Source organism: Podarcis cretensis, assembly GCF_951804945.1.
Source record: "Podarcis cretensis genome assembly, chromosome: 7".
Taxonomy (NCBI): Eukaryota; Metazoa; Chordata; class Lepidosauria; order Squamata; family Lacertidae; genus Podarcis; species Podarcis cretensis.
Genome location: NC_137176.1, coordinates 39,283,528 through 39,310,676, shown reverse-complemented (window position 1 = coordinate 39,310,676; position 27,149 = coordinate 39,283,528). Strand labels below are relative to the sequence as shown.

Genomic DNA, 27,149 nt, shown 5'->3' with positions numbered 1-27,149 from the left:
CGGGTTAAGAACTTTGCTTCAGGATGAGAACAGAAATCGTGTGACGGCAGCGGGAGGCCCCATTAGCTAAAGTGGTACCTCAGGTTAAGAACGGACCTCCAGAACGAATTAAGTTCTTAACTTGAGGTACCACTGTAGAGCTAACAACAGAACTGAAGAATTCCCAAACCACTCATTTGATATTGTAAGTAACACCAAGAAGTATGTGCAACTGTACATTCTTTGTACAGTTTTATTTAGCTCAAAAATAAGATTTGTTTAATGGATTCATAAACTCTTGGAATAATAATTTAGGTGATTTTGAACAAACTATAGTAAGCCTTGGGTTTGTGTTTCTCCACTCCCTTCTCTTCTTTGCATGCCAGACAAGGAGAGTGAAAGCTTTCACTTCCATGTTTCGGTGTTATGTTTGAACTCAGGAAATTGCACTTTGTTCCAACTCATGTGTAGGCAAACTAAGGCCCGGGGCCTGGATCTGGCCCAATCACCTTCTAAATCCGGCCCACAGACGGTCCAGGAATCAGTGTGTTTTTACATGAGTAGAACGTGTCCTTTTATTTTAAATGCATCTCTGGGTTATTTGTGGGGCATAGGAATTTGTTCATCCCCCCCCCCCAAAAAAAATATAGTCCAGCCCCCGACATGGTTTGAGGGACAGTGGACCAGCCCCCTGATGAAAAGGTTTGCTGACCCCTGTTCTAACTAGTTAGTTTCAGATCCCAGCTTCAGATGCATTCTCTATATTACAATGAGGCTTTGAAAAAAGAATGGATGCACAAAACATCTAGGGTGGGGCCTCTATGTGAAGCAAGTAGCCATAAGTACTGGTAAATGAAGTACACCAGAGGCCAGCACCAATCAGGCTAAATCATTGAACAGTCAATGAATATGTCCATGATGCTGCCCAATAAGGGGATTTAAGATGAAATGCTTTCTATGGAATGTTCTACACATTCCAAAACTTGACTCAATATCATAACCTTTAAAAGCAATGCAAATGGGCATTGTAGTAGAAAAATAGATAGGTACCCTTTTCACATATTAACTGGGTTGTCTGAAAGAAGGGTCAACTCAGTGGCTGCTCCGAAATTATGAAATACATTTGCTCATGTACAAAATACAGGTAATAACTGTTCCATGACTTGAAATGCACACAGTGTGAATTGGAATTTTCCAGTAGTGTTGTCTATATAATTAGCAGGTGATGCAGTAAGGATGTGATGGCAACAGAATTAAATGCAAAAAATAAAATAAAATAAAACACACAGTCCCCAAAATAACAGAATTCTGTAAATGCCTAGAATGAGAACAGTACAGGTTTGTGACCATGGATGTGTGACGTCTGTACTGATGATGAACTCACAGGGCTTTGTTCCAAACTCATCTTGTTGGAAATAGAAGGTCGTTATGAATATAAGGTGTGCAAACTAAGCAGCCAGAGCACAGTATTTATTTAGTACAACATCATTTCATTTCTCCTGGGACTCAGTGCAGCAAAAGGAGATGTTTTTAATTAAGAACATAAATTATAACCTCTCCCAGGAGAGTGATTGAAATGATCACCACTGTCAGGATATTAACATGCTTTGCATTTATTTCCTTTATAAACTCCCACTTACAGTTTGTTGTCTGCATTATAGACAGTATTAGCTACCTGGCTATTCCTTTCTTGCTCCAAATGAAAAGCCTGTCATAATGCAATTGATGGAAACTTTTCGAGATTTATCCGTGTTTTAGAATACAAGACAATCCATCCATAGTGTTAATTTTTTTTGCACATCCAAGTTAGAAGCCAATTTGCAAGATGCTTTATCAGTCTTACCAAAATGCCCAATGGAGCTACGACTCTCTCATATGCACCTACTCATATGCACCTACCTATGTTAGCAGGTTTCACAGGGCTGGCGCAATACATTTTGCTGTCTGAGGCAAACTACAAGATGGTACGTTCTCTCCAACCCATGTATAAAAGCTGACTGGACTGGCAAGTGAATCTTCCTTCAGTGCTGTCAATTTCATTGCACATGAAGACTGCAGGCTTGCTTTGGTGGCACAACAGTTGTTTCCCCTCACTGCTGTTTCCTGCTACCTAGCACCTGCTACCTGAAGCAGCCAACCATCCTCACTCTGCCTAATGGTAGAGCTGGCCCTGCATTTTTGACCTATAAGGAGAACTTCTAACTTCCTTAATGTTTCTTTGCATGGTTGCCAGGAAACAACTCCTAAATATGGATGGGTGGATTTCCCTCATTCCATTCTTTTATCATCCTACACTCCCCAAATTCCAGTTGAACTCAGTGCTTGTATTACAAGGGTGTATAAGTCATGGCCTCCTTAAATGATGCATTTGATGACTACAGTGGGAGCCATGACATAGTCCACCGTTTTTACTCAGGGGTGGCTCATCCTATTTTGCTGCTTGAGGCAAAGTGGAAAGTCCTTCCCTGCCCTACCACTGCCACCTGTGCCAGCTGCTGACTGTCTAAACATTAGGCAGAAATAGGAGTAAAAACAACAACATTAAAATGTTGCTCTTTGGTGCAACCCCCATCTTTCTGTCTTTTTTCTTAAAAATCAACTTTATTGAAAGTTTTCCACATACGATTCAATAAAAATCACACTAATCTTAAAAAAGAAAAATAGAGAAAAAAAGATGAGGAAAGGGAGAGAATAAAGAAGAAAAGAATGAAAAGGAAAGGAAATCACAAAGCCCTCTATCAAAATTTAATCTTTATCCTTATTCCACAAACAGAAAAGTGAGTATTCCCAGTTCTCATCTGGGAGTTTCCCCCTCTTTCCCCAGCCTCTCACCCTGGGAGAGCCTCTCTGCCTTGCCCCTCACATAATCCCCATCTTGACCAACGTTCCCATCTCTTCTCTTAGGGGCAAATGCAGAATATTTTGTCACATGAAATGTTTGGGAAAATAGGGACCTTGAAAAAAAAAATGTATTGAATGATTGAAGAATTTGATAACCCCTAAAGGATTGCAAATAGTCAAAATATGGATATTGATGCCATACATTATTTCCTCATCATTTTTTTAAAAAAATATATATGTTCAAATCCAAGAGAAATGCACTGCTGTTTTAAGAACCAAGACAAATGTATCATTGTGACATGTGAAAGAAGGCACAATCAAGCTGGCTGTGGAGAAAAGAAGGAATTGCTTCAATATAAAAACAGGAGATATATTATGCATCTAAATCTGCTACAAAAATAATATATTAACTCCTGTTGTGAAATCTTGATAAAGAGTGAAGATAAAATGCTTACAGTTAAAAGCTTTATCAGAAAGCCCCAGGGCCTGTTGTGGGAACTAAAAACAGCCCCCCCTCTCTCCAACAACAATTGCATTAGAGTTTTGTTAAGGAATAAACTACAGTCCAAAAGCATAAATCATCTTGTTAGTCCACAGTTAAGTTTTAACAACTGGAAGAAAATGCCTTGAGGTCTGAATAAATAAAACTCCCCCCCCATGCCCCCAGTAAGGGGTTCTTTTTCTTCTTCTTTTACATTATCAAGCTTTGGCATTTGAAATCATTATATCCAACAGAAAGAGTAGCTGGCTGTCTAAAGCAGCATCACATTCGACCCCCAAAACCAATGGTTGCAGCTTTGGTTATTTCAAGATGGCTCCAAAACAAAGCTGCTAGTAAACATCATTGGTTACTGTGTATTGATGCACATTTCTATATATCTCGCTATTTATGGCTGTGCCAATACAGAGAGAAACCTGCACATATGCAGCAAATTCACTCAGTCCCCCACAGGGTATATGACCCACTTTTCCTTTGAAAGCTGCAATCCTGTACGCACTTCCCTGGGGGTTAGTATTATCCAACTCAGTGGGGGCTAGGTCTGAGCAGGCACATGCAGGATTGTACTGTTAACTACTAGTCATGTGCCAAAATCTGCCATCCAACTTCTTGCAAACCTTCTTGCTCTGCGAAAAGGGCTTCTGTTTGTGTGCCTCATTTTCAGGACACATGAAGAACGTAAAGGCAAGTCTGTTGGATCAAGCTGATGGCCCATCCACACCAGCATCCTATTCTCACAGAGACTGACCAGATGCCTGTGGGCAGCCTGAAAGCTGGACATGAGCAAAAGAGCACTATGGTATACCAGAACAACTGGTATTCCAAGGAATAATGCCTTTGACAATAAAATTTATTTAAAATTTGGATGAACATGGGTTCTGAGTTGGTGTTCTCAGTTGGCCAAGGGGGGGGGGTGAAGCTGTCTTTCTTTCCTCCTTCCTTCCTTCCTTCCTTCCTTCCTTCCTTCCTTCCTTCCTTCCCTCCTTCCTTCCTTCCTTCCTTCCTTCCTTCCTTCCTTCCTTCCTTCTTGCTTGCTTAAGAGCAATGTGTTACTTTATATATTGTAATGTCTATTTGTAACTATTTAAAGTTACAAATTTCTACTATGAAAATGCTACTATTTCATTCTTGCAGTGGACAGCAAATTCATTGTCTGCTCTACACAAAATCCACATCTGGGGTTCTATTTGCAGCAACTTTCACACACCCCACCCATAAGAGTTTCATCAAAAAATTCTGTTGCTTTTGATAATTATTGAATGAAATCTTTCTTTCTTTCTTTCTTTCTTTCTTTCTTTCTTTCTTTCTTTCTTTCTGACTTTAATGCCAGAAGTCTTAAACTTTGGAAATTTCAACCCAATTCTACTTGAGCATCACATAAGCAACACATTTATTTAAATCTAATATAGTATTCAATTTGCAAAATCTTTAATCTTGTCCCATTGGACCCTCCAATGGCACAGTTCACTTAAATTTATATGGGGTAGGATTCTGGCTAGCCGATGCAGTCTGATTCCACCATTCTAGCGGTAACAACTTTTGAGAAATCATTTTTATGTTTGATAGTTCTAAACTGTCAGTACTAATTTTCACTTCTTCTCCTGAGCCAATTTCTTGACAGCTGTGCTGAATTCTCCTTTGTTCTCTTTCGCTGTCCTTTTATTGTCCCATATTTTCCTTCTCTGATGGATATCAGTTCCCTCTTCCACACTTCCCCCCATCTGTTACTCAGTTTGTAGTATGCATCATCCAACCAACAGACACCAGTTAATTAAGGGCCAGAGAAAAATGAAATGGTGGTGGGTAAAGCAATTAAGTACTTCAGGAAAACTACCAACAATTCTATAGGCAAGTTGCTTAAGAAAGACTGTTGCACTGGTGGAGCAAATTCTTTGTATGCAGAAAGTCCCATGTTTAGTTGGGAAAGACTGATGTAACCAGTCAGTGGGCAGGGCTGCGGTAGACTGATCAATAGTATGACTTGATAGAATGCAACATCATATGTTGATGCACATCTCAGAATTTCAGAAAGTTATAAGCAATGAGATGGTTTAACTCTAGGCCCCATATTACATTTTCAAGAAGGAATTATTATATTGATAAAGCTAAACAAAGCAAAACAACTGAGTGCACTCTTTATCTTGGGGGACTTTGGGAGGGGATGACAATTAGTCAATCAGTGGCAATTGTTTATCTCTTGCTTTATTAGTAGTGCTTTGTTGCTGAATATTTAAATGATTATTTGGAAATGTGTATCTGTGTGATTTAAATTTTTATTGATATTCATTGTCATTTTAACAGTCCCTGTCCTGAGAAAGATGAGTTGGAAATGCCACAAATAAACAAACAAACAATGCTCATTGATCACAGCAAACCATAGAATTATGAACATTCGTGCTTCCTAAAATGGTGAATAAATGCTTTTATTTCATAGCTGTTCCCAGTTTGTACAGCTGATCCTTTGCAATGTTGCCATATTGAATTCCCAGATCCTGTTACTCTAAAATATAGTGTCTTTGAGTTTGGCAGCATTTCTTTGTCCATTGCATTTAAGTTGCAGTTAAATTGCTCATTAAACCTCAAGCAATGCAATGTAATGCTTGCTACCATTTATAGTCAATGCTCTCCAAAGTACAATTAGAAAGAGTGCTATGACACAGAGCAATGGAGACAATTATTTCTGAAGTTACTAATGCTAAGCTAATTAGCATATGGCATCTAAGACAGCTGCTGATGCTAAATACGGAGGGACTAATTAGTGTTTGATGTTAATTAGCTTCTTCTGCATGAACATTGTCCTTAAATGTATATGCATCGGTGCCATTGGGCTATTAACATCCAGGCCTGTGCATGTCTTGCAGTAGTATAGAGTATTATACTATTATCATATTTGAATACTGTATGTATAAAAGGACATACATCACCATCAGGAAGATCTCAGCCACAATATGCTTACAATCTACGATCTGAAGCAGCAGGTGGGAAGTGGTGGTAGATGAAATCAAGGAAGTGATATACAGTTGTTCCAGTTGTCCGTGTTTATATTTATCTACAAGCTGAGTTATGGAAGAGCATGGGGTCTAGGGGGTTGTACAAAAGGTCCCATGGGAAAACTGGTGGGTCTTCTTTGGAAGAATTTGAATATGTTAAGATAGGTGATGGGATAGTTTCAAGCAGATTGAGCTGGAAAGGAGAAAAGAAGAAGACTTTTGAGGGCGCAGGACACTTTTGGACAGCACAGCATAGAGCTGGGAAAAAAAAAAACACAAGACAGAGATAGAGAGACAGAGATGTTCCTGATAAAATTAGTGAATGATTATTGTGCCTAGAGACAGTCAGGGCATGGGTCCACTGCAATGACCAGAGGAAGAATGTCCATTGGGAGGCGTGCAGAAAGAAGAAACACCATGGTGCATCTGCAGAGGCACCACCAAGCACCTTCATCTGCCCCAGCTGCAACAAAACATGTCTCACCCATATTGGTCTCTACACCCACAGCAGGGGCTGCAACATTTCAACAGCTTGATTTCACTCCCAAAGGCACACTCCTCCATTGTCTCCTGAGACAGATGGATGCCAGCAAGAACTGCCCTAACCTTGGCGTCAACTACCAATGCTTTAGGGTTTAAATGCTGACATGAGAATTGCTAATTCCTTCCACATTCACACTTTATGAATCAGTGTGGAATGTCTTCCATTATTCTAAACAAATGCTCTGCAGCACCTTCTGTTTTTGCTAGGTTATGAGAACACATTCATGTGCATCTATGTATATGCCTTGCATGCATACATTGCATCAAATCTAAACCCATTGTCAAGTATGATAATTGACCTCCTCTTAGAACAATAAGCAGACAAGATTAGGTTGTGCTGATACGTGTTTATGCAAAGTGAAGCATAAATGGAAGTGGTTACTGTGGCAACACCTGCAGCTAGGAAATGCCAGTGCTGCAGATCTGAATATCCTGAGCTCAACACATGATTAAAGTCTCCAAGTGACCAGGGAGGTTATAGCCAGAAATGGAGGGAAGCACTCAGTGTCTGCAGCAGTAGAAGGTATTACCAGCTGAGACAAGCAATAGATTCTGCTTTAGAAGCATTTTCTCACCTGTCTTTGCAGCTGGATAATACGATAATGGCAGCAGAGGCAGAAACCAGGACTTTGGGGATTTAAGGATGCCAACGGAAAATAATTTATTAGCAGACAACTTGCAAAACAAGTCATTTATAATAGCAAAGCCATACTGCAGAATGCACTCTTGACACTTAGAGCCTGTTATGAAAATAATCAGGCCTCCCCTTGTTTTCAACTGGTTAGTGATTTTATTTTTTTCCCCCCACTGGACTACCCAGCTCATGGCAAACGAGTATTGATGCTACTTGCTGGAATCTCTGGCAGCAAAATAAAAGAGAAGGAGTAATATCCTCCTTCAAGCATCATTGTGCACTATTGAACATGCTACCCCAGCTGTGGCTACACCTGATACTCCAGAAAAGTCTTGGGGTGGGTGGGGAAAGAAAATGTATAGAACATTCTGAAGGAGGGTGCACATTTCTTTTTCTTGACTTTCCAAAATCTATTCTAACATTTAAGTTATTAAAAATATAAGACAAGCGCTGCTGGATTAAAGGCCTATCTAGCCTGTCAAGTCCAGCATCCTAAGATTGCCCACAAGCAAAACAAAGAGGCAATCAATAACACAGCAAATGATATTCAGAGCTATTCTGTTTCTGATCCTAAGTTTTAATACGACTGTGTGACATAGGCATCAACTCATGGGGAAGAGGTGTCCTCAGCTCTCTCAATATTTATTGGCAGGGGACTAAGCCTCCACAATGTGGAGGAGGTGGAAGAAACTGAATGAGGAGCTGAGCATGGCACAGCATCAGTGTCTGGCTCCTCCTGAGTGTGAGAAAAGGAGAAGCCACCCACATTGAAGCTGTGCGGTGCTGGGCTCTGGGCTCAGCCTCCTCTTGACAATGTGCATGACGTGCATGGCATCACTGGCTCACATTGCTTGTTGTGCGACACTGGGCCCCTTCATTATTGGGTGTAAGATGGCATCTCTGCTGTGTGATGATTTAGCATAGCTGTCAATGTTTCCCTTTATTAAAGGGAAATTCCCTTATTCCTAATAGGATTCCTCACAAGAAAAGGGAAAAGTTGACAGCTATGTGATTTAGACATGTGGTCACGTAGCCAAATAAGGTCACTTGAAATACCTGTGTAACCTATACAATAGTTTTATTGTCCACCAGCATCTTGATAACATATTGTACTGTGCTACTAGCCAGGATAGGGACGCAGGTGGCGCTGTGGGTAAAAGCCTCAGCGCCTAGGGCTTGCCGATCGAAAGGTCGGCGGTTCGAATCCCTGCGGCGGGGTGCACTCCCGCTGCTCGGTCCCAGCGCCTGCCAACCTAGCAGTTCGAAAGCACCTCCGGGTGCAAGTAGATAAATAGGGACCGCTTACCAGCGGGAAGGTAAACGGCGTTTCCGTGTGCGGCTCTGGCTCGCCAGAGCAGCGATGTCACGCTGGCCACGTGACCCGGAAGTGTCTCCGGACAGCGCTGGCCCCTGGCCTCTTGAGTGAGATGGGCGCAGAACCCCAGAGTCTGTCAAGACTGGCCCGTACGGGCAGGGGTACCTTTACCTTTTTACTAGCCAGGATGGCTATGCTCTGCCTTCATGCTCAGAGGCAGTAATGCTTCTGAACACCAGTTGCTGGAAACTGAATACCAGTTGCTGGAAGTGCTACTGTGCTTGACTCCTGCCTGCAGGTTTCCCACATGCATCTAATTGGTCCTGTGAGAAAAGGATGCTGGACTAGAAGGGCTACTGTATTAGCCTGATCTCACAGGCTCTTCTTATGCTCTTTTGTATTGTATAGCAGTCATATTCTCTATCTGTGATGCTATGTTTGACCAATAAAGATTGTGTAACAATTGGAAACTTTCATTACAGAGTTGCTGTAAGCCACTATCTAATAATTTCAGACACCATCTGTAATGAGGACATAATAATACAATGGTTGTACTTTCCCTTCCTATCTTAACTATGTAGATATTAACATTGGACTACAATACAGCAAGCCACAATTTCTCGACCTGATCGTGTTTGCGATACTGAGATGCTAATACTGAACTGTATTATTAAAAGATATCGCCATCATTTATAATTTTCATGTTTTGGAATGTGCAGCTCATAAAGCTCAGCTATATTATTAACTGAGTGTCATTTCCACTTAAAGTTCTTGAGATTTTGAAGGTGTGTGGTCAGTGGTTAGGAGGATTTGATGTGTAGGTTCTTGCACAAATATTCTTCAATATTAGCTCTTTGCTGTCAAATCTTGGGGTGAACAATATCACAGACTACCCAGCCAAGCATCCTTTGGTTTGGTGTATGCAATGTGAAAATTGTAGCACAAGGCTACCTTGCAGATTTATACAGCGCTCTCTTCCTCTCCCAGTGTCAGTCTGTTGTGCAGGGGGCCCTTGTCTTCTTTTGTTACACTGTTCTGACCTGAGCAATAAAATCTATTGCAGAAAATCAGAACAGAGTTTGAGTCTCTCATCCAGTGGGAGCCTAGTTATCAGGTTCACATCTGCCATATGAGGACAGTTGTACTGGAAGAGAAAATAATAATCTAAATAGTAGGAGACCTGAGTTTGGAACAGCATAAATATCTGCTTCTATTTGTTCCTTTTGTCTTCTTTTTGGGGGTGGGGACTGACACTGCCAACTTATTGCAGTTTTTTGTTTTGGTATAAAAACATGAAAAACAGCAAAATAAGGATGATAATATTTTAATAAACACACACACACACAAAGTCATCTATGGGTTCTATCTGCTTAGATCATTGATCGTTACAGTTCTCTTCTTCATACACTACCACTACAATTGGCATCATGGATACATTACTTTTTTAAAAAAAGATAAAACAGTAAATTGGACCACAAGTGATGGTGTATAAACCAAATAATGGGCTTTATAACCCAGACAATGCATAGTGAACATTTTTACAGCTAGAAAAGGTGTGCTGACAATTCTCTGAATTATCATTATAGGAATACTGATAGGAACTCAGATTCCCTTTCTTTGCAAATGTAAAATACACACTTTAAACAAATATCAATGTCACTAAACATGCTGAACACACCCTTCAAAATTGCGAAGGAGCTCCACATGACCAAGTAATGGGAGAACAAGTATTCATAACAGAAACTTCTGGTGCTTGAGCAACTATTGCCACAGCAAAGAGTTTCTAGATACTTCAAAGCATTCTAAAAATGGATTTTATTTGCCCCCTCCATATATTTATTTTCTTTTGTAAGCAATCCACACTTTAAAGTCTTGGATTTCTGCACTGATACCTATATGCAGCTGTCATTGTTATCACTCTTAATGAGATAAAGTAATGGCATCAAATATAACCAGGAAATCTGTTCAACATATAAAAGGTGTGTTGCTGTACCCAAGGGAAAAAAAGAAATGAAACAACTCAAAAATCCACCAACATTTCCTATTTCCCATTATGACATGGTGTATATGTTTTTATCCAATTGCATCTCCTCGCCACTTACATAAATGCTAAATGTAAAAACACCAATGGGAATTCCCACCAGTTCCCCATTTAAATTCGTTTTATGAACTGGCCTTCAACTTTTTGCCCCAAACTCTCTCCAGTGTAATGTCTTTTTGCTCTTCCTTCCAACTTTCAGTAAAAGCTTCTGCATGCTTGATTTCATGGGCTTCTTTTTGATCAATGACATCTGCCAGCCCCTTGTAATTTATAATGTTTTCCTGGTAGTGTAGATCTGAACTGATTAGTGCTCTTCGTGGGTATCTTACAGGGCTGATTTTCATAGTGGAGATGATTTGCACTGTCTGCCTGTTGGGACACTTTAAGGCATCTCAGTTTGGATATCTGAACCGCCTGACATTCAAAATCAGTCACTTTGGAATAAATAGGCCTGTTTGTCTACAGTTTCTTTCCACAGCTATAAAGAGTGCTTAGTTCCAGCTGACTGGGTTTGATCTCTGCAGCTAGAAGATCAACTGTTAATTCCTTCTGGGATGCTTTGACGCTGGCTGTTAAGTTTCTGTTGGCGAGCTTTGATCACATTCTCTCCAATTTCAATTTCCGCCAGAGCTGCAGTTAGTCTTCCATTCACACTGACGTTGTCATGGGTTCTTCACTAATGTAGCACAGTTGTCTTCTTTCAGTTTTCACGTGTTCTTGGGTAACACCTGGGAAATAGTCTTGAACCTTGGCATCTTCTTCTTTGGCAATCACTCATAGCCAAGTAAGATTGTCTTCCATGAATACGGTCCGTAAGTGACTGTGGAGGTCAATTCTGGATCCACACGTCTTTCCACAGTGGGGACCTTGGCATATATTACACCCTGTGTAGCATCAAGACCCTGCTAGAGGGCTGAAGTATAACTGCCTGGAGAATTCCAACAAATTTGGCCTTGATTGCTTCATATATGATGAATGAGAGCTGAGGAAAATCAGTCTAGGGTTTTTCTCAGCCATCCCTCCCACACACATACTCCTGACAGATAGATCATAAGAAAAAATGACAATATGATAAAAGAATATGGAACCATAAAAGCTCTTGTTCAAGGCAAGGGTAACAATGATAAAACCATTGGCAAAATAAAAGAGATTAGCCAATCTTTTTGCTGCTTACTTACTTAGCCTTGTTGTAAATCCTGACTGACCTTTTCTTTCTCATGTCCTCTGGTGCCTAATGACTTTCGCAGCTACATCTGAAAAACAAGATGTAGCAAATTCTCATCATGTATGATGAAGCTTCAGACTTCTGCTAGCCATGGGATGAAGCTGGCATTTTGTCAATGCTCTTGAGCTGAAGTGGTGGAGAGATCAAACTGATATAAGTGTTCAGTTTGTCTTTCTGTATAGATCCTGACCATAACTTAGCAGTATACATAGATCACTCAAGAATCACTCATGAGAGTTATGAAGCCCCTTGTTGGGCCTTTGCTAAAACCTACTAAATTTTTGAAAAGCCAGCAATGTGAAATGAGCAGCAGCAAACGACAAAAAGCCTTGTCTGGAAATGGAATGTGAAATGCAGTCGTGCTTGACATTTTTAGCATCTTGCAAAGCATAAGGAGCAGTTGAACCATGTTATTACAGGCTACATTTTTCTGCTGATATAGCATCAATGAAGTCAATGGGGTTGTGACCGTCAAAATCTCTGGCTTAATATATTAACTAGGGTGTATTGAAGGACAATAAATACTGCAGCTCCAGGTCAGTGTGGATTTACATGTCTAGTTGTAGTGAAGATCACCATGTGAGGAATCTGTTCACCACAGCCTATTTAAATTCCCGGTTGGTTCCAGACCCTTACTGGAACAAAATCCTATGGCAGGCTTCCCAATCTGGTGCTCTCCAGCTCTCCAGTTGTTGTTGAACTACATCATGGGTGTAGCCAAGGGGTGGGGCAGGGAGGTTCTGTCCCCCCTAAATAAATGAAAATAAAAATAGAGAGGTAACTGAGGTTCTGCCCCCCAACAAATGGCCTGGCCCCCTAAAAAAATCCTGGCTACACCCATGGCTCCCATAATTCCTGGCTATTAACCATGTCAGTTGGGATCCAATGGAGTTGTAGTCCAAAACATCAGGAAGACACCAGGTTGATGAAGGCTGTCTTACAGCAAAAAATCCTTTATTTATTCGCCTTCACACCACTTGAGTGTCTGGATTTAGCTGAAACATTTTCTTGCTCTACTATCTATCATTTTGCCTCCTTGTCTGAACTCTCATTCAATAATCAGGATATAGAACTGGTGAGAAACTATTAGGATTCTACCATGTTTGTGGAAAATATGTATATCCCAGCAGAGCTTAAAGAATCAAGGATAGTCACACTGTGTGTGCTGAAAGAAATATTGTACTATGCCATTAATAGGAATGATGACTCTGCTAAATCAATAGTTCAGAATCTGTTGCACAAATCTGATTTTTACTAGAGAGCTCTTGTTAAGTGCAGTTGGGAGTCCCCCTTGCTCGGACCATTCACCTTCCTCTCTCTCATTTACTGGCTTGGCTTAGAAGACTGCTCCCTATGAAATAACACAGGGTCATTAACTTAACAACTGTCCCCATCATCAAATGCTTAGCTGTGGGCTAAAAGAACTGTCATGCAGTGTAAAAAAAGGGTATTCAGAATCTGATGAAGCAAGTAGAAAACCCTGTTCAAATTCAAAGATAGTAGTTACAGAGGAGCATTATGTTAGGATTCATAGAAAGTAAGAACACAAAAGGGACGTGGGTGGTGCTGTGGGTTAAACCACAGAGCCTAGGACTTGCCTATCATAAGGTCGGTGGTTCGAATCCCCGTGACGGGGTGAGCTCCTGTTCTTTGGTCCCAGCTCCTGCCAACCTAGCAGTTCGAAAGCACGTCAAAGTGCAAGTAGATAAATAGGTACCACTCCGGCAGGAAGGTAAACGGCGTTTCCATGCACTGCTCTGGTTCGCCAGAAGCAGCTTAGTCATGCTGGCCACATGACCCGGAAGCTGTCTGCGGATAAACGCTGGCTCCCTCGGCCAATAAAGTGAGATGAGCGCCGCAGTCCCAGAGTCGGTCACGACTGGACCTAATGGTCAGGGGTCCCTTTACCTTTACCTTTTAAGAACACAACAAATTGTGCTTGGGCTCATTCAGACTTTCTCTTGTGCTGCATTTCTAGGCACAGGTGTGTGCTTTAAAGCTCCGTGTCCAAGCAGCCAAGCACTTTTTTTCTTGCCCCGGTGTTTTGCCCATGATACCCTACTCTTTACCTGTTCTGATTCATCGTTAAAGGGCAGGTTTTCCTGGATAAAGTGGTGGAGCAAAAAAATGAAAAAAAGCAACTGCTAGAGGGTAATCCAGTCATTATAGCATTCTAGCAGTATCCTAAGAGGAAAAAATATTTGGTGTTGCCCAGGAGGAGCCACCTTTCTTAGAAAAAGACTCCAGTCACTTCAGGTAAACTCAAACAGGAATAATTTTATTTAAGTATAGTCTTATTTCCTCCTCGGACTCCAAGCCCACACTGACTTCCTCCCCTCCCCTCTACAGGAAGTTCCTTCTTCAGATATTTCCCCTTGACCCAAGAACTAACTATATACATGAAATGAGCATCCCACCCAAACCATATACAATATAAAAGGTTTTGGTAGATATGGCTTTTAGCTTTCATAAGTTTTACTACATAATAAAAGGTAAAGGGACCCCTGACCATTAGGTCCAGTCATGACCTACTTTGGGGTTGTGGCACTCATATCGCTTTATTGGCCAAGGGAGCCGGAGTACAGCTTCCGGGTCATGTGGCCAGCATGACTAAGCCGCTTCTGGCGAACCAGAGCAGCACACGGAAACACCGTTTACCTTCCCGCCAGAGTGGTACTTATTTATCTACTTGCACTTTTGAGGTGCTTTCGAACTGCTAGGTTGGCAGGAGCAGGGATCGAGCAACGGGAGCTCACCCCGTCGTGGGGATTCGAACTGCCGACCTTCTGATCAGCAAGTCCTAGGCTTATTGGTTTAACCCACAGCGCCACCCGTGTCCCTATATACTATATACATTTATATAAATAAAAAGTAGAAATAAAAGGAGTATTGGAAATGCTTGATCACGAGCATCATCTTTTGCTCTTGACTGTGTACTGCCTTCTAAAGCCAAACCATTAAAGGGGATTCGTTTCCTTCCAAGATTTAATGGCTTCTTTCTATTTTCCTGCCTTTATGAGCATTACATTTCTAATAGACTCCATGCTTTGATTTCATGGTGACTGATAGCCAGCTAACTGGAAAATAGAGATCTCAAGCCTAACTGATTTTTAAAATCTGACTGCATACCTTGGATCAAATATTGAGGTCCTCTTGACACATTTCCACAGCATTTTTTTGTTTCATACCTTTGGTCTTAGGAAGGTGTCATGAAGGGCTGATCTGACTCATGGCAAGAACTAAGCATCTCTTTAGAGTTCATTCATGAAATGCTAAAACTTTGCAGGAATTGATCTTCAAGTACATTTCATAGAATCATAGAATCTTAGAGATGGAAGGGACCCAATCACCTGCAATGCAGGAATATCAGCTAAATTAGAGAGCATGAATTACATTTAAATTAGAGAGTATAAGGCTCCTCTACTGGATGTCCTTTTTAGTGTGCATTTATGATTATTGTGCTCACGATGTTTTCTTTTGTGTTTACTTAAACCCTGCTAGTGAGTCCACTTTTTTACAATATTTCTGTAAGTAATTCGTAAACGGTTCCCAATCTTTTAAAAACTCTCTATTGTCTCTGTCCTTAAGTTTCCCTGTAAGCTTCGCCATTTCAGCATATTCCATTAGTTTTCTTTGCCACTCTTATTTTGTTAGTATCTTCTTGTCCTTCATTTTTGGGCTAGCAGAATCCTAGCTGCTGTTGTGGCATACATGAATAATTTATTCTGCTATTTTGGCAAGTATTGTCCTGTAATACCTAATAAGAAAGCTTATGGGTTTTTTTTTTAGCAAATTTGGGGGGCTATACTGTGGCAAGATCTGCCAAGATGAGCAGCTTTCGATATGACAGGTTTTCCCTGGCTAAAATGGTATCAGATGGTATAAGTTCCCAACTTTGGCTAACCCAAAAATATGCTGGTGTAGTTTAGTCAGCCAGATTCAAATCTCCCAAAGCAGGCATTACAGGGGAATGGTGGGGTTAGTGCTGGGCATGGTGAGCAGGGTGGTTAAGCTGGAGTCTAACTCTGTGCAGTTTGGTCATGTGACCAGACAAAGAGGATCATGGAAGTCAAACTCTATTTTAAAGGCTTGTTTTCCCTCTGACACGATTGGGCAGCTGAGTTGGCTGTAGTCTTGCTCCTGAATGGGGTTGGGACCTGGTGTAATTTTATGTTGGCTTAATGTTTTATACCAGCTTCTTGTGTATAGGTTTGCTACCTCACTCACTTAGGGAGTGCCTCTTACCTGCATAGATGATGCTTTTCATGCACTAGGCCTTTTCAGTCAACCCTTCTTGCCTTCTTGCCTATTGTGTATGTAAAACAGCAAAATAACTTGCACAAACACACAACAAATGATATGTGCTATCTGCTCAATGTTAATATACCTTCTCTGTTACAATGTTATATATTCTACGTTAAAATAATAAGAAAATAATATATTGCTTAAAATGTATCCACTCTAGTTTTAACACAGTCAACTTCTTCTTGTTTTAATCATATAATCTGGAATACAATATGAATTAATGCCAATATCAAAAGACGTAACATGATCTTTCCTTTTTATTTTAGTTTCAGCTTGCTTAAGATATTTAAAAAATGTCTACATTTCAAGCATAGGCAGGTACATTGTTTTGAAGGAAAATAATAATATATATTATGAGAATGAAGATGAAAAATATATGCATATTGATTATAGTTTGCTTGCTTGACTGATTCACAAGTGAATATTGATTGGCTGGATCAGCATGTTGTAAACCATGTTTCATTCATGTATGAATGTGTAACAGTCCCCCCCCCAACATTTGGGGGGATATTAGAGTTGAGGATTTCTTAGGAGCCTTGTTCTATTGTGCAAATAAATCAATGTGCATGCAAGTGTGTGTGTGTGTGTGTGTGTGTGTGTGTGCGCGCGCGCTAGGTTTCCTTCTCCTTTTCAGAACTTTCCCTTGGGGTCTTTCAAGTTTAATATTCTTCATGGAAAAAAATGTCATCTGAAGCTGGAATAAACCTAGGGGTGCCTTGGAGATTATTTTTGCACAGGTGATTAATGCTCAAAACTGGAATGAGGTTATAAAAGCAATTCCTAAAATCTCTGTCATAGATCATATAAAAAAGATAAAGTGAGAAAATATGCACAAATCCTGCAGTTTTCTTACGGAGTCCTAAGCAAATGTTTCCTTTCAGTTCAACAGTTTGAACTGTTGTCTGCAGACAGTGGCTTTGGTTCTTGCCTGGGAAGAGGCAGACATTTGTGACTGTCAGTAACACTGGAAACTGTACAGCTCCTTTAGTATGTCAATTCAAAATAAAGTGGTTATTAGCCCCTAAGTGAAGAAACTGTATTTGGATACCACCACCCTTGATAATTGTTAGCTAGTGTCAAAGTTACCAAGTATTTTATGCTCGAGCAAGCAGGGACAATTCAGCTCTGGGCTCTGGGCTGATTATTTTCATCATTTCCTATGTCTGTTTAGGTCGAGTTTTAGGGCTAAACAGACTTGTTTGCCTGGGTGCATGCCTAGTCCTAGGAGCTAGACAGAAGGAGTGTATCCCTGCTAATGCTGCTGAACCTCTTGGTAATAATCTTCAGGGGCATCTGGCTGGTATGGATCTTGGAGGCCCTGCTTTAAGGTCTTTCCAGTCCCATATGCTGGATGTTCCCAGAAAATGGTGCTAGGGGACTTTTGCTCACCTCTTAGTAAATGGTCTGTGGTCTGGAGCTGCCTTTGCACGCAGAGGTTGGGCTTGCCTGGGGGAAATTTGGTTACATTCAAGTTAAACGCCTGCAATGCTCTCTACACGGGGCTGCCCTGGAAAAGAGTTTGGAAACTACAGTGGTTGCAAACTGTGGCAGGCATGTTTTCCAGACTGGCACTGGCAGCCAGTTAGTTTTGAGCAATAAAGATAGAGGTTTTGGTCTATCTTGTTTGCCGGGGAAGAAAGTTCAAAGAGGCAACTACAGCTTGGCTATCAGCTGATGATGTGTTCATACCTAATTCTTCTAAGAGAACTTGCATAGAAGATATTATAAACAGAATGCACATATTCACTCTTTCATTACCCTGAAGCTTGGCATCAAATCACACAGTAATGCAAAGTCTTCCTCTGCCTAATGAGCAAATATTATTTATTACATCCAGCCAACAGCTTTAGGAGGTGAAATTGAACGTTCTCATATGTTTTCTCCAATCCCTGAATTGGGACTTTTGCAAAAGGTCTCTTAGAGCTGTGTAAATACACCTGCCTGCTAGAAGATAGGGACTTCAATTAGTGTTCTCGGTGTTCATTTCCCAATTGTGGAAAATATGCATTTTTCACTGACAGCAAAGAAATTTTTCTTCTGCCTTTTTAATTACAGGTGCCAACCTAATGTCTCTTGACAGCAAGTACATTTTGAAGGCAAAATCTTGTTTATTGCCTTCAAGGTTGACTCTTTCTAACAATAACTGCCATTTTGATCTTAAACATTTGAGGGCATTGCATCTATCTGTCTTTGATGCTGAAAATACCATTGTTGAGATCATTGTTATGAAGTCCTTCTCCATGTGTCCTACTCTGCTATGATGCCCAAATTGTGAGAAGAACCCAACAATAAGAATATCTGTGGAATATATAAGCTCTTCTAAAGTGTTCAGTTTGGTGGAAAGCCGCAGCAAGTAGAAACATTCAGGATGAACTCCATCTTCTTGGTGAGGTCTGCACACTGGGGACCTGCACAGCCAATGAATGATAAGTCTTCATTTGAAGAAATATGCCTTCTCTTACAAAGGTTTCCAATGTGGGAATGAGAACCAGTGGGTTCAGACCTTGCAATTGACCCAGAAGCCAACTTTGTCCGCAATATTATTAGAGGACCTTATAATGTCATCTTCAATAGCAAGGTTTCAGTCACCAGATAATCTTTTAATGTGATAGGACGTGATCTGCCACCAATGCCCTATTACTTTCTATGCAGGCTTCAATTACACAACAGTTTATTCTGTTTCCCCAAAATTTCCCTAACTGTTAATTTCTGCATTATATTTGAGTTGTCACATGATATAAAAACCACTTCTGGAAATCTTGCAGAATTTCATGGAAGTTTAGTGCTCATTTCCTTTTTTTTTTATAAATGATATTTATTAAAGTTTCCAATAATACACATAAACACACAAACATACAAACATACACGAAACAAAAAACAGGTATAATTTCAATCCTTTCCCCCCCCTTAAACCTTATTTCCCCGACCTCCTCACACCTCCCCCTTCTGTATTATAATTTCATTATCCAATCAGCAAGTCCTCTCCCTTATTTCCCATAGTTTTTAATTTTTCTTTTCCTTTTCCTTAATAAATGCCGCTGAAAACCATTAATTTTTAAACCCATGTCATTCTAGCCTTCATTAATTTTACAGTATTTGTTAATATAGTCTTTAACCTTTTTCCTAAAGTCGACCCAAATTTCCCTTCCACGATTTTCCCACATTCCATAAAAATTTACAAAAATATATAAAAGAAAAAACATAATGAATTGTATCATTTCCATGTTCATTGCTTCCATAAGAAAAAAATTGTTTGTGACAACATTATTTTTTTTTTTTAAGTGGGTACGACAATTAAATTTGATTGGTATACCATTATGCAGTTCTTCCTTGTCATTTTCATGTGTGAATCATGGGGGAACAGAAGCATGCATGTGGGGGAGTAGCGATGTCCAAAGATTTTTGCTGTTGTGTAACAACACACTCACTGATAGGAATGAAATTCAGTGCAACTGGTCAAAAAGCCACAGCTCCATAATGCAACAGGTATTGCACTTTGAAAGGATTGTTAGAAACCTAGACAGATGCACCAGCATTTTCAGCAGGGAAACTAATGCTATATTCCCCGTATTTGAAGGGACCAGCAGAGAAATGGGACAATCTCTACCCAAAGGAACAAATGGGCACAAATCTGACAGCTTTTGCTGATAAATTGAATTAAGATCACAGTATTATGCAGTAAAACTTATGAAAGCTAAATGCCATATCTACCAAAACACATGTAGAAAATTCCATTTTCTTCCAGTGTAACAGCCCCCTGGTTAAGTTTGGTGTAATATATTCTTCCATTGCTGGTAATATTTCTTTTATTTATACTTTTTACAGTATAAATAAAAGAAATACTACCATCAATGGAAGAATATATTACACCAAACTTAACCAGAGAGCGGTTACACTGGAAGAAAATGAAACTTTCTACATGGGACGTTGGTGGAGCTGTGGTCTAAACCGATGAGCCTCTTGGGCTTGCCAATCAGAAGGTCGGCTATTTGAATCCCCACGACGGGGTGAGCTCCCGTTGCTTGGTCCCAGCTCCTGCCAACCTAGCAGTTCAAAAGCACGCCAAAAAGTGCCAGTAGATAAATAGGTACCGCTCTGGTGGGAAGGTAAATGGTTTTCCGTGCACTGCCCTGGTTTCGGTGTCCTGTTGCGCCAGAAGCGGCTTAGTCATGCTGGCCACATGACCCAGAAAAACTGTCTGCGGACAAACACCAGTTCCCTTGGCCTGTAAAGTGAAATGAGTGCCACAACCCCAGAGTCGTCTGCGACTAGACCTGTCAGGGGTCCTTTAGCTTTACTTTTTCTTTTTCTTTACAAATACTTTCTAAAAAATAATAATGGAATTGCTTCTGGTTCATTTACCCTCAACTCAAAACGTCCAAGTCCTAACTGAGGATTCCCTCCACCCCCTTGATGTATAAAGTTTGAGAAGCACAGCTTGCTTTTCAGGCCTCATGCTGAGTTTGCAGGCCTGACAATTACAGGAATGATCTTTTGATGTAGAAATTAAGCAGGTTTATTATGGAGGTAAACGAGAGGAGAATATGGGACCTCATTATGTCATTGTCACAAACACGTTACACTTAGCCAAATAGGAAGCAATGTATTATTTTACTAGAAGCTAAGACTGCTATCATGCACCCCTTTAAATGGCAATTGCGTGTAATATTTGACAAGTTCAATATACTATTCAATATACTACCAATTTCTTGAAAATATGGGTAACTAGATTAATCCAAGTGTATGTCCACTGAAATGCAGAAAGTCTCAACAGCTCATTCTTTCTCAGAGAGACACAGCCAAACTAAATCAAGCATCACTGCCTCATGATGAAAACTGCTCTGTACTACACAGAATCAACCACACTTTCCCTCCTCACATCCATGTAACTGAATCTGCTTCTCGCCTGCAAATTTTTCAAGTTACATTTAACCTGAAAAATAAATTCCAAGTTAGTGTACCAAGAAATGTGTGAAGAAGGGATGTGGAACGTGTCATAAAGAAATAAATTGAAATAGACTTCTCTGAGCATTAGAATGCTCAGGAATGTGCGAGATCACATGTTTTTTGTTACTGATCAGAATTCAGCTTCTCGAAATTCACATACTTGAAAAGGGGAGTGTCTTTTGATTATGCAGAAAATGTTAATAATAATAATAATAATAATAATAATAATAATAATAATTTATATCCTGCCCTCCCCAGCCGAAGCCGGGCTCAGAGCGGCTAGCAACAATAAAAGTAACACAACATTCTAAAATCAATTCATTTTAAAATCAATTCAATGTAAGTACCTGCCCCCCATACACACCCTTTAGCTCAAATCTACTTCTAACATTTTCATTTAGGCAACCCATCTGGGCACATGGATGTTCATGTGGTTTAAACACTTTTTAGTCCACAGTTATTTTAGTTATCTTTACTATGTTTTTAATTATTTGCTTTTAGCTTTTTAATTGATAATGTTAATATTAAAATTGCTTAGATATTTTATTCCAAGCAAGCAGTATATAAATGTTGCTGTTAAATAAATAACACATTTTGGTCTTTTTGATGATTTTTATAGAATTGAACTTCATTGGTTCATTATTATTTTTAAAAATTACCCGTGTGCAGCTCTTCAGAATTAAGCAGATGTTTTCTTCTCAAATTCGGAAAAAGAAAGAAGCACATTCTTCTGTTGCATAAGTCTCTGAATTAGTGAAATTACACGCATGCAAACGGCATGCTTTAAGGGAAGAAAATAACATTCTGAAATAACGTTGACAGGAATACGCCTGTAGGTCTACACCAAGAATGGGAGAAGCTACATGGTGGTTAACTTCCATTAGATTTTTCATCTTTATATTCTCAGTTGCTGATTACAGTGCCAGGAGCAGAGTTTTTTTAATTTGGTATTTTGTTCTCTCTTCCACTCCCATTAACAGGCTCTTAGAAGCTCTATCCTGGAATGAAGAGTTATGAGGTAAGTTCATGGCATATAGCAAGTGAAGCTTCCCTTCTACTAGAAACAAAGTGGTTTGGAAAGCTTAACCTGCTGGCCTCCTGCCTGTTTTTCACCTGCTCAAGGCACAGACATCCTTTCAGGAAAAATAAAGATTTGGCAACTCCGGTTGTTATGTTGTCCTTGGGGACTATGGAGTAAATGCAGCAAATTACAATTTTTTGAACAGGTCCATGGTTAAGGACCTGCCATCACTAACCTTTACTTCCAGCACTAAGAAGAGTTTGTTCACTGTACGACTAAATAAAATATCCACAGTTGATTATGGACTCATTATAATGAATCATCTGAGATTTTTCTGCATGGCACAAGAGTGCCACCATTTATCCCTGACACCAGGAGCATACACTTTTGAAAACAGAGAATAGATGGATTAAAAACCCGTAACGATAAGCAGCTCATAATCACTTTAAAGCTTTAGCTAAGCTTCAGCGCCTCAGGCTGCTGCCTCTATGGTTGCTCTTGTAAGCAGACTTAGTTATTGCTACGGTTGATCTTCATGCAATATAATATTTTGTTGATGGTGAAATATGATTATTTCCCTTAGCTACACTATCAACTCTGGTACATAAAATCTCACTTAGACTCCTACAAGTTTGAGAACAAAAAGTCCAGTGCCAGAAAAGCTAACCCATAACCTGCAGCCACAGCTCTCCTCAAGACCATTTGTGGACCATTTTTAAATATGTAGGAAAAACTACAAAAGCAATGTTCTGCACTGGGGTGGTCAATATTTCGAGGCCAGCGAACACATTCTAGTCACAGAATGGCTGCTATGAGGTCCTGGTGTTATAGCTGCCACATCTAAAAGAGCAGGAAAAATGACAAGGCCATGAAAAGGTGCAGGGAAATCTCCCCATAAGTCCACTCTACCAGTTCAGGGAAGGCACAGTCACTCATAGAGAATAAGTTATTTGTTCAGAACGGATGGTAGGGTGGGCATCCAACACTGGTATCCAATGAAAATTCAGCATATCAAAGTGAGTGTATTCAGTGTAGGACAGGCTGGGCCAGTGCAAGCAGGAAGTGAGCAGAAAGAGCAAACAGTCTCTCATGTATTGTGGATTTTTGAGGGGATATTTGCCTAAACCAGGGGGCGGCAACATGCAGCCCATGGGCCGGATGCGACCCATGATTACCATTTTACCAGCCCACGAGCTGCCCCTGAACTGAGCTGCCAGCTTGGTGAGTCCCCCGCGCGCTTTGCTAAACCGGCGTAGCGTGGCGCAGGGACTTGCCGAGTGGTGCCGGAAATCACGTCTGCACACATGCAGATACCGGAAATCGCTTCTGCACATGCCCAGATGCCGAAAATCACACCTGGCATCTGGGCATGCGCCGAAGCGATTTCTGGCACTGCGGACATGCACAGATGCAATTTCCAGTGTTGTCCTGCACCAGCCTGGCCCACAGACGATCTCTGTGGGAGTGATCTGGCCCATGGTCGGTAAGCCTTGCTGACCGTTGGCCTAAACCTTTGGCTGGTGCAACAGGAGGTGCTAGTGGATATAGTGGCATTCATGGGCTGCATGCTACTAACTCCTGCTATCAAGAAGAACCTAATTATAATTTTAAAAGCATTTTTACTAGAGTTAGCCCTGGCAATTCATAGGTGCTCACCCCCTCCTCTTTTAATGAAGGGCAAGTCAGCCAATCAGGATGCAGGAATTAGCAAATAGCCATAACATATGCATACAGTCATAGTACATATGTACATAGTACACATTACAACCATGGTAGCTCTGTCTACTAATAGGAGGTAAATCTGTCTGAATTATAGATATGTGTTCTGAGAGATGTGCAAGCAATATTGTGAGGAAAACAACAAGATTAAAAAATATCAACATGTCATGAGCTGCCTTTGGATTGGTCCCAATTAAAGTCCTGATCGATCAGTGGGGTGTGATGGATCTGATTTATATCAGAATGGGATTTTGAACAAACAATGTTATTTCCCAGGTCTCTGGATAATTAATGATCATATCTGGTGGCTAAATGCTGGCTGTTCACTTGTTGCAGAACTAATATATCTATGCTCTTTTTGTATTGCAAACAAAGTGAATTCTGAACAGGTTAGTTAACCAAGAGGTCTCACCTTGCTTGGCCAACTATCCTGTCATGCCTCCTAATAAGTCAGATATTATATGCATCTTTCAAGATGTTGTGAAAACCTAAAAGCAGTCCATGAGCATACCACTCCACCATCCCCCTGCACTACTAGACTGGCCGTATAGATAGACACAGCACTATATCCCTACAGACAGAGTGGATGTGCTGTATGGTTGAGAGCTCTTGTTTAGATGAAATTAATAATTTTACTTTTGAAAACTGGTTCCAGTGTCTTGCTTTTTGTGCTTTCCCCACTGTGGTTTTGCAGTGTGCTCATGAGAATAATTAGCAGAGAAATCCAGTGGCATGTGGGAGAAGGATCAAGAAATCCAGAATCCTGCTGGTCTCCCTTCCTCCACCTCATCCCCAGAATGAGGAAACAGCACACTAGCCCTGAATATTTTCCTTCTCTTTAGGACCAATGGAAGGGGAAATCTTGGGGGAGCAGAACAACTATGAAAAAGGAAGTAAAATACAGGAAATGCAGGGCTCCCACAGTTTTACACTAGTGGTGTAAGACTGGAAGGGTCTGAATTGGGTAATTTTTAACCATGGAGCCTCCCCCAACCATTTTCATTGTAGTGTAGAGCAAAGTGACATTTAGTATAATTTTGCTTTATGATCTCCCATTTCCTATCTTTGGAAATTAGGCACCCAAAAGTCCTGCATAAAATATTTGTGGAACTCAACAATTTCTAGATACTTGGTGTACCCAAATTTACACTGCCATCATTTTATACAATGGTAGTGAGCTGAAGAAGAAGAAGAAGAAGAAGGAGAAGGAGAAGAAGAAGAAGAAGAAGCCAACAGTAATACAATGCACATCTAATATGATTTTTTTGGTCATGTGTAAACTCTGCTTCTATACTCGAAGGATCTGAAATAAATGTTAATCCCATCTTTTTGAAGACATCAAAAGGGTTTATGAGGTGACCTAAACCTCCTGCTTTGATATCATCTTAATCTCTCCTAAAAAAGCTTCCATGCCTTGTTTACTATTTAATTACTCTATGGAAATGATTTGCTATTCCCTTCAGAAGCACTTTGGTTAATTTAGTAGCACTGTGGGGTGCAAGGGACTGCTCTAACTTTGTAATGCTCATCTGAGAGCTAACTGGTGATATCAGTGCATATTTGCATAATTTTATAAAACTGTATTAAGCCTCATACTTTTCTCACTGCTGGAAACCTGCCCAGAGGTATGTCTAATGGCTAAATGTAGACTGTTCACCTGCTGTTGAAAGAAGAAAACATTTTTAATAAATTTAGGAGGGGTTTCTTTTTCTTTTTCTAACTATTTTTGGTAACTGCTAACATTTGTTACAATAACTTTGATGAAGCCCTCTGCTACCAATCCAGAAGCATCAGGTTGAACATGGATAACAGATGTCTCTGTGTAGGGTCTTAGTCTGACCATCCACTTTCCCCCACTTGTCTGCAATTGTTTTTAATGGTGTGCAGACCTTGACAAATTCTTTTTTTAAAATGAAGGGGCTGTAGTTCAAGTTCAGCCTGTTCCAAAAGGAACTAATTCCAGTTCACATTCATGCCATTACAAAATGAACTCGTCTGCTTCATGTTCAGTTCACTGTTCAATTCAAGTTCGCCCAATGACTCACAGCTATATTTCCCCCAGATTTCAGAATGTTAAAAGTTTCTATGCTCAGATGCAACCCTCTAGGCCACTCTGCCTCACCCTTGGGACTCTCTCCAGCTAAAACCAATCCTGAGCCACACCTCCCACCAGACACCTGCTCCCCTCTTCAGACCACTATGCACTCCCCTTGAGTGATTTTGCCTAGGTGGTATGTGTGAACTTTTATTATACTTCTTGATTGCCTAAAAAGATAGAGTGTGTCTAGTAAACTATCCTACTGTGCAAAGGTAAAATTCACATTTAGCGCTCTGTTCTGCTTTGCCTTTGGCCCTGCCCACTCATGGCATGTGGCTCTTGGAATGTTGTCCAGACTGGAATGTGGCCCTCAGATTCCTCACCTTGTTCTAGATCTCTTAGGCAGAGCACCCACGTGAATCAGGCTTCTCTTAATTTTTTGAATATGCACCAGTCACAACTTCTAGCAGTTTCCATGTCCGGCCTTTGTAATGGCAGCAGAGGTAGAGATAAATCTCCAACTGCCAGCCAGATGACCAGCTGCCCTAGAGGTAAATTACAAGCTTCCCAAACTGCAAGGGAATGCTGCCTCTCAGGAAGGTCAGGTGGCACCCGGTGAGGAAAATTTCTTGACACCCCACCCACATTGTTGGGTTTTTTTGCCTTCAAAAATAGTTTTACGTTATTTCATATTTTCTTACAAAGGAATGCGGATTATGGGCCTCTGATGACAAGTAGATGACTGTGGACAGATACTTAAATCTACAGGATGGATTGTGTTTTGGCTTGAGTTATTTTATTTATATTTATTGTTTATTTATTTAATAAAACTTATTTTTAAAAAACCTGCAAAGTGGTTCACCCAAACAAAAAACACCACAGCAGTAAAATCAAGGAAAATTAACAATCCTACTTCAAAATATACAAAAGCTAAGATATTATTAGATTACTTCAACTTCCAAAGCATCTAGGTATGCTTGCCTAAAGAAGAATGCTTTTAGCAGGTGCCTGAAAAGAGTCTAGCAAAGGCACGTGCTTTGTTGAAATAGGCG

At 40.4% G+C, this 27,149-nt stretch overlaps 1 long non-coding RNA gene across 1 annotated transcript in view; it reads right to left on the bottom strand.

The window, feature by feature from the left end:
* LOC307219895 overlaps nt 1-26,584 on the bottom strand; it is a 39,501-nt gene extending 12,917 nt beyond the window's left edge. The window contains exons 1-2 of the long non-coding RNA XR_013840648.1: nt 26,481-26,584; nt 12,021-12,095 (exon numbers count right to left, since the gene is read on the bottom strand). This is a non-coding gene — a long non-coding RNA (uncharacterized lncRNA). The remainder of the gene's footprint in view (nt 1-12,020; nt 12,096-26,480) is intronic.
* Nucleotides 26,585-27,149: the final 565 nt, after the last annotated feature.